This window comes from Nicotiana tomentosiformis, chromosome 1, assembly GCF_000390325.3.
Source record: "Nicotiana tomentosiformis chromosome 1, ASM39032v3, whole genome shotgun sequence".
Taxonomy (NCBI): domain Eukaryota; kingdom Viridiplantae; phylum Streptophyta; class Magnoliopsida; order Solanales; family Solanaceae; genus Nicotiana; species Nicotiana tomentosiformis.
In genome coordinates this window covers 6,657,802-6,669,500 of record NC_090812.1, presented here as the reverse complement: position 1 = coordinate 6,669,500, position 11,699 = coordinate 6,657,802, and the positions used below count along the sequence as shown (strand labels likewise).

General features: G+C 35.6%; 2 pseudogenes; both read right to left on the bottom strand.

Annotated features, from left to right (window-relative positions):
* Window positions 1–6,674: 6,674 nt before the first annotated feature.
* LOC104103817 (very-long-chain aldehyde decarbonylase CER1-like) overlaps window positions 6,675–11,699 on the bottom strand; it is a 59,220-nt pseudogene continuing 54,195 nt past the window's right edge.
* On the bottom strand, window positions 7,243–10,053 carry LOC104103470 (very-long-chain aldehyde decarbonylase CER1-like; annotated as a pseudogene).

The following is an 11,699-nucleotide window of genomic DNA, read 5'->3' as shown; positions in this document are numbered from 1 at the left end:
TTAACTGTTGTAGAAATTTGTACATTCTCCTGCGTTAAATCTCAAAAATGTATATATATATATTTTTATTCCGGAGGTTCATAATAAAATGTCTTCCTTTCTTGTGGAGCGGGCTGAACGCCTCGGTAGTATAGATGCATCTATGGATCACGCCGCACGTCTCTCGGCAGTGTACACGATACTCTGGATCGGGTCGAATGACCTTGGCAGACATCGTGCCTAATAATAATAATTACACGATGCCTTACATTTCTATAAATTATGTTGATTTAAATATTTCTATTTTTAATATTATTGACCCTTAGTGAGTGTCAAAGTCAACCTCTCGTCACTACTTCTTTGAGATTAGGCTTAATACTTATTGGGTACACATTTACGTACTCATCTACACTTGCTGCACATTTTTGTGCAGGTACAGATATGTCTAGCGGCCTTGTGGGCGCAGAGGTGTGGTTAAAATGCGGGGACTTAGGTAAGCTGCATTCTATATTACGATCCGCAGCCAACAGAGTCTCCTTCAGAGTTATTTATATTTTCCTGTCTAATTTGTATTCCGGTCAGATGTTGTATTTTATTTTACTCTCTAGTTAATGCTCATGCACTTGCGACACCGGGTTTTGGGAGTGGTTATGGGTTGTTTAGTAATTTTAGTTGCAAAAAAATATTTATCACTTACTCTGTGAGTTCTATCTTTACTATTTAATTGAAGAAAATTTCGATTCAAAAATACTAAATTGAGTAATTAAATTAATTAATCAAGGTTGGCTGGCCTGACATCGGTGTTAGATGCCATCACGATCTTCAATGAATTTTAGGTCGTGACAAAGATAATGGGAGAGATACACAAGATTATATATTAGATTTTGAGAGAGGTAGAGAGAGAGCCAAAAGAGAAAAAAGAAGGGGGTAGGATAGAGAATTCACTCATATAATTGAAGGAAGAAGAAGGTCATTTGGGGGATTAAATTTGTGAGGGGACTCAATTAGATATTTTGGCTAATTGGAAGATGAATCCTGGTGAAATACTTGAAGGACATGCACATATTGTGTGTCTATTCGCCACTAGAAGGCCTTAGGGGTAGTTTGGTTTCCAGGTAGGGATACACAATCTTATGGTTTGCCAAAAATGCATATATTTAACCATTGTTGCCTCATATTCTAGTACTTTTAATTATCTTTCGAGTATTAATTATATTACTTTATGCTTACTATTATATTTTAACTATGTAGGAATAAAGCGATGTGAAGATTAAGAGATTTGGAGCAAAATTAAATAAAATGCGAAAGAAAAAAAAACAAAATTAAAAGAATAAAAAAAGGGGATACCCTTTGGGTTTTGTCTCCCAAACAGAAGACAAGAGTAAGCTATGGAATGCCAAGCAAAATGCAGCAAAGAAGGATTGCAAAATGTTACTGGTTTCTGCGCTAGCCTTGGACGCTGGAGGCGAGATTTTTTCTAGTTCACTCGGGACAAGATTATTTCGGTCCTACATGGCCAAACTCATATAAAAGGGGTTCTAAACCTATTTTAATGGGGAGACGACATTTTTGAGAGGAAAACACAAGCACAAAGCCGTCGTGGAGGCCGGAATTCATCAAATTTCATCTTTCTTCCACCAAACTTAGTAATATTTATGTTTCTTTGTATGATTTGTTATTTGGCTACCATGTCTATGTGGAGCTAAACTTCACGTTCTAGGGTTGTGATTCTTTCATGACTATTATTATTCGGATATTGATTTTATTTTCTTGATTTATCATATTGATTTATTTATTCAATCTTGCGCTTAATTATTTAATTGCTTGATCACCAATTGAATACTATCTACGAATCTAGAGTTGAACTCGAAAGTGAGAATTCTAGATTACGCACATGATTGAGTAGAGCAAGTTCTTGAACTTGGGCATCGGGGAACAAATTTACAGTTAGGATAGACATATACCCAATTGCCTTGTTTGGTTGATGTACATAAATTATAAATGCGTTCTTGTTAGTCTAATTCCATAGACATATAGACTTTAGGTTAGCTTGAATAGGCGAGTACGAACTCGACAGATTCTTATGAGCAATATTAACCCTGTCAACCAATGAACTAGATGAATTAGTTAGTCAATTTAATTGAAGAATACAATAGGAATGTTAGATAGCCCATAACCCTAGATCGTTTTTAGTACATTGATAACATAAATATTTGCACTTCCTTTGTTCAGAGTTCATTATTTTTTTTTTTTAGTTTAATTACTTTAGCATCACTACTTTTGGGTTTAATCCTTATTTAGATAATTAGGATAGTCTAATCTAGTTAATAGTTGATAACAAATCTCCGTGCGAACGATACTTTACTCACTACTCTATTACTTGACGACCGCGTATACTTGAGTGTGCGTTTGGCCGCAATAAGTTTTTGGCGCCTTTGCCGGGGACTTAGAATTAGCTATTTTTCTAGATTATACATTTATTTTTTATTTTTTCAAGTTTTTTTGTTTTAATTTAGTTAGTATTTTTTATTTATTTTAACATGGTATCTTGGAATGAAAATTATTCGAATGATGGTTATTCTTATTTTGATGATCCTACTCCATATTGTGGAGGACCTCACTGGTGGAAAAATTATCATAATATTCCCGAAAGCGAGTTGTGCGCACAATCTCAATCCTTTGAGTTGAATATTTGTAATATGTGTGGTGGTCAAGATGGCCTTTGGGATGGTTGTCCTAATTCTTTTCATTCTTCTGTGAGCCCTTATTATGATCTTTCTAACAGTATTTGTGAGTTTGATAGGAGCAATGAAGTATAGGATATGGAACGTGATACATATATTAGGGATATTTTGAGGCAAGTAACAGAACAACAGGATGAACTCAAAAAAGATATGAAAAGAATGAGGGCAATAATCACAAGAATGAAGGCCAATATGGAAGAATTAAATGAAAAGAGCATGTACCAGCAAGAGAACAATTTTGAAAAAGAGGAGATTTTGAGCCAAACTTGGCTGGTGGAACAAGCTGAAAGATTAGAAATATATGAGACTCAATGTGAGGAAATTACAAATGAGATGAGATACATTATAGAAGTAAAAGTTGAACTGGGACAAGAGATCGATAAATTTGGCACTACTATTCACGACTTAGAGGCTCAATTGAATGCAAAGGTTGATACATCTAACGGACAACAAAATAGTAATGAGTTGTGTGAAGCTGAAAAGGAGCTTATACGCCAAATTGAGGAGCTAAAAGTGGAGAGCCAATCATTCGAGCATATTTTTGTTGATGATACCCATGTTGAGAAAAGTACACTAGAGCCATGTGAGGAAAAAAATAATGTTATATTTGAAGACTCTTGTGCATGTAAATATGAGGATGTAAAGAGTAATACAATTCTAGATTTAGGGCGTATTGGTCCTCATTCTATTCATTTTTCAACATTGTGTTTGGATGATGACATGGAAATCGAGTCATCTGAGCCTTTGGAGGAGCCAATGGACGAGGAACGGGGTGCTTACATTCTTGAATTCGTCGTGCCAGAGAGACAGAATTACATATCTCATCCGAAGGCCAAGAAGTGTAGAATGCGATATTGGTTGCTTGGCCCAATTAAATTTGTCTCACCGCCCCGGGAGCATAACAGAAAGCTTGAAGCCAAATTAGGGTCTCAATTCATAAGTTCGAGGTGGAGACAAAAAGTGATTCACGTTGTGCCGCGATGTTAAATTAGGCATTTGTTGAGAGGCAACCCAACTTTACTGCTTTCTTTTAGTTTTGATTTTTTTTTCTTATTGTATTATTTGTGTAGTGTTATTTTATTTTGTAGGATTTTGAGCATAGGGAGCAAAGCCATAGGAAGTGTGCAAAAGTGAGTCATGTGGCTGGAACTAAGTGTGGGGTGCCGGCACAAAGGCTCATACTTGGGAGAAATCTGAGTATCCCATGAGCTGCTAATGCTTCGGCCTTTGGCCTACCAAGGAGTCTCTTTTACCCTCTTGTTGTTTACAGTATGCATTGAGCACATTGCACAATTTTAAGTGTGGAGTGAGGAGATTGTTTGGATGATTTTTCGTGCTATCCTAGGTTAGTTGTAGTATTCTTTCTTAGTATAGTAGTTTTTGTGTAAAGAAAAAAAATATTTGAAAAAAAAAAAAAGAAAATTGAAAAAAAAGCAAAAATTTTGGATTTTTCCCGACGATAGATTTTGTGGACAGCTTTCTTGAGGGATTAAGGTTCAATGAAAAACAAATCTAAAAATATTTTCTTTTGTGTTCTAGTTAGTCTTAGTTAGATAATAATCCCCCTTTGATTTTTTTTTTTTTTGCATCGGTTTTCTCCAGGGGATGTAACTTGAACCAGGTAATTTTTTTTATTTTAAGGATTAGATTGTTTTTAGGAGTAGTAAAAGAGGGAGAAGAAAAACCTTTGTGACTTGTTTGATACTAGCATATTTAGGCCTGAGTTTGAGTAGTACTTTTCTCTAAGTGCTTGAGTAATGAATAAAATAGCAGATTTTCTGACACCTAAGCTCAGGGTTGCGACTCTATATATAGCTTATTCTTATTTTGTTGTTCGCTATGATCATGTCTGTCTTAGAGTAAAATTGATCCATCTTGATTGATACTTGTACCATGTGTGGTGAGGATTTCTTACATATATTCCATATTTTGCATCTTAGTCTAGAGCTTACCCTGCATGTTATTGAAGCGAAATAAAAGTGTTGCTCTGTTTAGTATATGATAATAGGCTTTCTTTGATATGTCTTGTAAATTTTAAGCTTTTCAGATATTGTACCACTAGTTAGCCCTTTGAGCCTATAACATTTTGTTTGGAAGCCGTATTTTTGCCTTGATCCATTTATTGAATTTCTAGTTTTTGCACCCTGCTTCCTTGAGCACTGTTGCTTAGATTGTGATATTAATTGATAAATTTGAAGAAAGGGATGATTAAGTGAAAAAGGTAACCAATGATAGCTACAAAGTGATAAAAAAGCCCTCTTGAAAAGAATGTGACATGAAAAAAAAATTAAAAAAATTGCTATGAAAAAAAAATAAAATGTTCATGATATGAGGGATATACTTGTGAAACAATTGATGAAGAGAGGGCTAAAAAATAAAATTAAGAGCTGAAAATAATGGGTGATGAAGTCTAAAGTGCAAAGTGCTTAGGGAAGTATAAGTCACTATTATATAGTTCTCCTACCCGTTCCCTAGCCAACATTACAACCCGTTAAAGTCATATTTGATTCTATTTGAGCATACTTAATTAGTATAGATATACATAATGGGCACGCCTATGGTTCTTTGTGTATACATATGAATTCGTTTCTGAGTGCAAGAGTTGTTCTTTGATGCTAAGTCCTTAAATTATATTCATTATTTGATTTGAGTGTATGGACTATTTATTCTTGTGAGGCTGGTTTCATGATAAATATGTGATGTTATTAGCTTTATTTGACAGAGTAGGTGAGCGAGCTTAAATTTGGTGAGTTAGAGTCCCTCTCTAGGTTAGGAGGTTAGAAGTTTGTTGTTTGTTTGTGACTTGTATATCTTGCACGATGATTAGGAAGTGTATATTTGATGGTTTGAGTTTCCATAGGACCTAGTTGTTAGTATCAACCGAAGTGGTGGTATTTCTAGGCTTGATTTATTGAGAATGATTTTAATGCTTACTCGAGGAGCAAGAGTTTAAGTGTGAGGTTGTGATGTTTGGCTAAAAATGCATATATTTAACTATTGTTGCCTCATATTCTAGTACTTTTAATCGTCTTTCGAGTATTAATTATATTACTTTATACTTAATATTATATTTTAACTGTGTAGGAATAAAGCGATATGAAGATGAAGAGATTTGGAGCAAAATTAAATAAAACGCAGAAGAAAAAGAAATAAAATTAAAAGAATAAAAAAAGGGGGGGACACCCTTTGGGTTTTGTCCCCCAAATGGAAGACAAAAGGGTAAGCTATGGAATGCAAAGCAATTTGCAGCAAAAAAAGGATTGCAAAACGTTACTGATTTTTGTGCCAGGGCCAGCGCGAGGCGCTGCCCTGGACGCAGGAGGCGGGATCTTTCCTAGTTCGCTCGGGACAAGGTTATTTCGGTCCTACACGGCCCCAACTCATATAAAAGGGGTTCTAAACCTATTTTAGAGGGGAGGAGACGTTTTTTAGAGGAAAACACAAACAGAGAGCCGTCGTGGAGGCCGGAATTCATCAAATTCCATCTTTCTTCCACTAAACTTAGTAATTTTTATGTTTCTTTGTATGATTTGCTGTTTGGCTACCATGTCTATGTGGAGCAAAACTTCACGTTCTAGGGTTGTGGTTCTTTCATGACTATTGTTATTCGGATATTGATTTTGCTTTCTTGATTTATCATATTGATTTATTTATTCAATCTTGCGCTTAATTATTTAATTGTTTGATCACCAATTGAATACTATCTACGAATCTAAAGTTGAACTCGAAAGTGGGAATTCTAGATTGCACACAGGATTGAGTAGAGAAAGTTCTTGAACCTGGGCATTGGGGAACGAATTCGCAGTTAGGATAGACATATACCTAATTGCCTTGCTTGGTTGATGTACAGGAATTATAAATGCGTTCTTGTTAGTCTAATTCCATAGACATATAGGCATTACGTTAGCTTGAGTAGGCGAGTAAGAACTCGACAGATTCTTATGCGCAATATTAACCTTGTCAACCAATGAACTAGATGAATTAGTTAGTCAATTCAATTGAAGAATACAATAGGAATGTTAGATAGCCCATAACCCTAGATCGTTTTCAGTACATTGATAAAATAAAATTTTCTTGGAACAACTTCTAGAAGGCAACACCTTGTGCAACAAAATAGTTCTGTTGCAAAAGTGTTGGAGGAAATATTTGACAAGCTTGTAAGTCACCACAGATCCAAGATACAATAATAGCAGGAGCAGTCTATTTATAATTTTAACCCTTTGAATAAGCAGCCGAAGTCATGGTTAATGGGTGAAATCCATGATCAAGACTAGCTTTCCACACTTTCTCAATATCAAGCATCATGTCACCACATTCATGTTCGTTCCAACCTTCCAATGCATGCAAAATTCCAGCTATTCTCCAGGCACTCATCACTCTTCTTGGCAGCCAATTCTAGAATTAAAACAAAATCACTCATGAATTTCTTTAATTATCAAAACACGATCAAATTAATATAGAGAATTAAGAAGATTAAATGATCTTTTCTAACCTCTCAAGAGTCTACATTTTCAAGATGTTTTGGAGTAATCATGGCTGCTGTGTTGAAGTAGAATCAATCTTTGCGAGCTTTTCTTGGTGGAAACTGTGAAAAGGGAATAAATAATGTTCCTTTTGGTGCTTTCAATTGTTCATCTTCACTCAACTCATCGCCTACTAGCCATGTCTGCAGTAAAGAATCTCTTTTGAAGTATATAGACAGAAGACAGGAGACGTGGGGGGAGGATTCTTTTCTATATTTAGACTTGCTAAACTCCATAATTGTTCAAAGCTCGACAAAATGACAAAACTTTGGGTTAGGAGAGGAGGGAGGGGGGAGGCGAAAGGAATTGTTATAAATTATCAAGATTTAGGTCAGTATTTTCAATGTAATTTGGTTTATACCTTTGATAAATAAGGTTTTGACAGGATCAAATTAGTTGCAGCCTCAGGGGTAAGCCTTGTTTTAAGTCTATTGTACTCTTCTTCATCTAACATGACAACCTATATATAAAAATATGATGAATGAGAAAAAGGGAAACCAAAATGATGGAGGAGATTAATAGTGAGAGATACCCGAATTCTTTCTTGGCACAAGGCTAGGGCAATGAAATAAGCAACTTTGGACAAACGGCCTCGAACGACAGCTTGGGAAGTTCCCTTAGGAATGGAATTTATGACCAAAGCAACAGCTAGGCTACTTCAGCTTCCCTCTTTAGTGACTTTTCATACAATGTATCTGACGACTTGTCCATTGTATCATAGATATAGTCATACATTGGCATAAAAAGCGAATAGTTTGTTCTGAATTAGGTGTGATGTAGTGAGTGGTACCTGTGCCATCAAAACATTGATATTAGTGGCAAAAGAATAAACATAATCTTGACAAATACAAAACTTCAGTGATTGCTAACCTGCTCAATCTATAGGAAAAGTACTTTTAAGAGAGGAATTTAATTTCTACTGTTTCTATTTATTTCCCCGAGTAACTAAAGTTGGAAGCAGAAGCCAAATTTAATAGAACTTTCCTGCTCGCTGTGCCCTCTCTTGTAGGTACAAGAGCTGCATCTCTCTTGTAACTTTAATCAGGCCACTGTACTACCGTTTAGATATGCATGATTAGTTACACCTTGGGATTCAGTGATTCTATATCTAAATAAAGTTTGAGATGTTTCAGAAGTTCCACCAGAAAATTTCTTAGCTGCAGGCTTACATAAAGGTCTAGTAAACAATGTAGACATCCTATAGAAATGTACTAATAATTCTTTTGAAACAAACATAAAAATTTAGATATGATAAAAATTATATATACTAATAGGATAAAGATCTTTTACAGCCCATAATAGTAGGTTAGTTACCATTTTTATCAGGTTACTAGTTAGTGTTTAATTTATCATAAAAATTTACTTGTAATTATCGTATAAATGACATGATGGCGTAAAAATCGTTGTATCATAGAACTTAATCTTATTAAGTATGTGGAAGAAGACTCACGAGGGCGTATACATCAAGTATTTGAGAGGGGGAAACATAGATAACATCCACTTAGGAATGAGCTCGAAGTTGCAATGACCCATGTTGTTCATGAAATCAATATAGGTGACATAAGCACCAAATGCAGCTATAGAGGCAGTCCCAGTGAATACAGTTGTGAGCGCTGGTATGGCAAAGAGCGTGTAATATGCTAGCATCTCAGCAAATGGATGAATCACAGCTGCAAAAATACAAATATTTACTTCCGCGCAAATTGGTAATTGATTGTCCTTTTCTTTTAACTATATTCCTTTTTCAGTTGTGGGATTACATATATCTAAACAATGGCTGTAAAGTTGTACATTTCATCCGTTAGTTATGTAATCTCTGAAATATTTTAATGATGACAAAAGCTGAAGCATTGTGAAATTTGACTAACTCACAGCTATTTGTATGACATGATACAGTAATATCAAAGTTGTATGATTAAATATGAAGAGATAAGTCAGAAGGAAAATATCTTCAAACAAGCTAAACCAACCTACAAAGTACTTCATTCTCATATATTTTATTTTACCTGACATCTTTTTTTTCTTTTGTTGTCTAAAACTGTAATACATTTTCTCCGGATTGATCATTCTAACTCTTGTTTGAAAAGACGACTTACAAGTGATGGGCTCAGTAACAATGGAGGAGTGATGATGGGAATGATAACGAGAATAGAGAAAATGGTGATGCAGAGCTCTGTGAAGCCAATAATAGAGAAACTCGACAGGACCAATATGAAGCAACGCAATAATAATGATGCCATCAGTTCTCCACAAAGGCATGAGATGAGCTTTTTCCAGCATCAGGTATCCCATATAGTAAAACAGCCCATTAATTAAGTATGATCTGATCATCCCTACAAAACCATATATTCAACCTTAAATCAATCATGTCATGTACACTTTAATTTACGGTGTCTTTTCCTTTTGTTAGATCCCTTTGTAGATACAGAAACTATCTATCAAGTACAATGTTGACGTTTTGTAAGGTAAAGCTTATATTATGAGAAATAGCTTTCAAACAATCTTTAGCTTACAGAAAATCTATATAAAAGGGCCTTAATAACCAATAGGGGTTCAAGTTTGCTGCCTAAACCTCCCGTACAAAACAGTGAAGAGCAGCTCGTCAAAATAGTAACTCTTTCATTTTAAACTTTCTTTGGGGAAAGAAGAGGGGGAACCCAGAATGGTAAAAATTGATGTTTACACCAAATTAAGAAATGCACAACATGTGTCTTTCTTATAACCATGGTTATGTTATATAAATTTCACTTTAACTTGGAATTGTAAAGGTTAAACTGATTGGTTTGATGTAAGAACTAGGTGCAAGTAAATATTTATTAGAACGATGGTGAGTATGTTAGCACTTACTACTATGTAGTGGGTGAAGAATGAAAGGGTGAGGGTGAAAAGTTCAGTTTGAAAATACAATAATTTAATACAATACAAAATTTCATAAATATTAACATGAACACTCCCCAAAACCTGGTGTCACTGAGTACATAAGCATCTAATATGAATACAAGTCTGAAAAATATTGTCTATAATAGTCTGAAACCAAATACAGTAAACAAGGAGATAGAAAAAGGAGAGACAAGGTTTGCGGAACAAAGCAGCAACCTCAAAAACTCCTAAAAATCAACTACGCGAAATGATCAACACCCGCTATGTTCAGGAATACCTGGATCTGCACACGAAACGCAGGGTGTAGTATGAGTACAACCAACTCAGCAAGTAAAAATAGTAACTAAGGAACTGAAGATAATGACGAGCTACACAATTATAGTTCACTTTCAGTAATTCCAGCAAAGAATAGACATTGTAACGACCCGACCGGTCGTTTCGAGATTATAGTCCCGTTCCCCCCATTTCTGCTTCTTTATGTGTTAATTAGATGTATTGTATTATACCGAGTTAGTTGGTTCGAGTCTGGAGTGGTTTCGGAGTGGAATGAGACACTTAATCTCTTATTTAGAACTTTAAGTTGAAAAAGTCAACCGGATGTTGACATATGTGTAAACGATCTCGGATTTGAATTCTGATGGTTCTGTTAGCTCCGTTAAGTGGTTTTGGACTTAGGAGTGCGTCCGGAATGTGATTTGGAGGTCCGTGGTAGAATTAGGCTTGAATTGGCGAAATTGGAAATTTGGCGATTTCGGTCGGCAGTGCAAAATTTGATATCGGGATCGGAATGGAATTTCAGAAGTTGGAGTAGGTTCGTAGTGTCATTTGTGACGTGTGTACAAAATTTGAGGTCATTCAGACGTAGTTTGGTCAGTTTCGGCATCGGTTACCGAATTTGAAAATTTAGAAGTTCTTAGGCTTGAATCCAAGGGTAATTTGGTGTTTGGATGTTGTTTTGAGTGATTCGATGGTTCGACTAAGTTTGTATGTTGATATATGACTTGTAAGTATTTTTGGTTGAGGTCTCGAGGGCCTCGGGTGAGTTTCGCGTGATTAACGGATAGTTTTTGGACTTTGCAAAATGGCTGGTATGAACTTTCTGGGTTCCTTATACACGATCGTGTGGGTAGGTCTGCGATCGTGTAGGCTTATTTGGGGGCATAGGCGAGTTGTTCTGTGCGATCGCAGGATTTGGGACGCGATCGCGTGCGTTTGAAATTCTTCCAGACACGCTCCTAAATCCAAAATTACCATACGGAGCTATTGTAATTATCAGAATTCGAATCCGAGGTCGTTTACACATAGGTCCATATCCGGGCAACTTTTCTATCTTAAAAGTTTTAATTATGAGACTAAGTGTCTCATTTCACTCCAAATTCCTTCCGGACCCGAACCAACTAACCCGATAAGTCATAAATTAATTGTAAGGCATAAATTGAACAGTAAATGGGGAAACGCGATTATAATATTCAAAATGATCGGCCGGACCGTTACACCATGCATGGTATTCTCCATCATGAAGTTCTATAATTTCATAGCAAGATTACGGGAGAAACTCTAAATCCTAATTCGC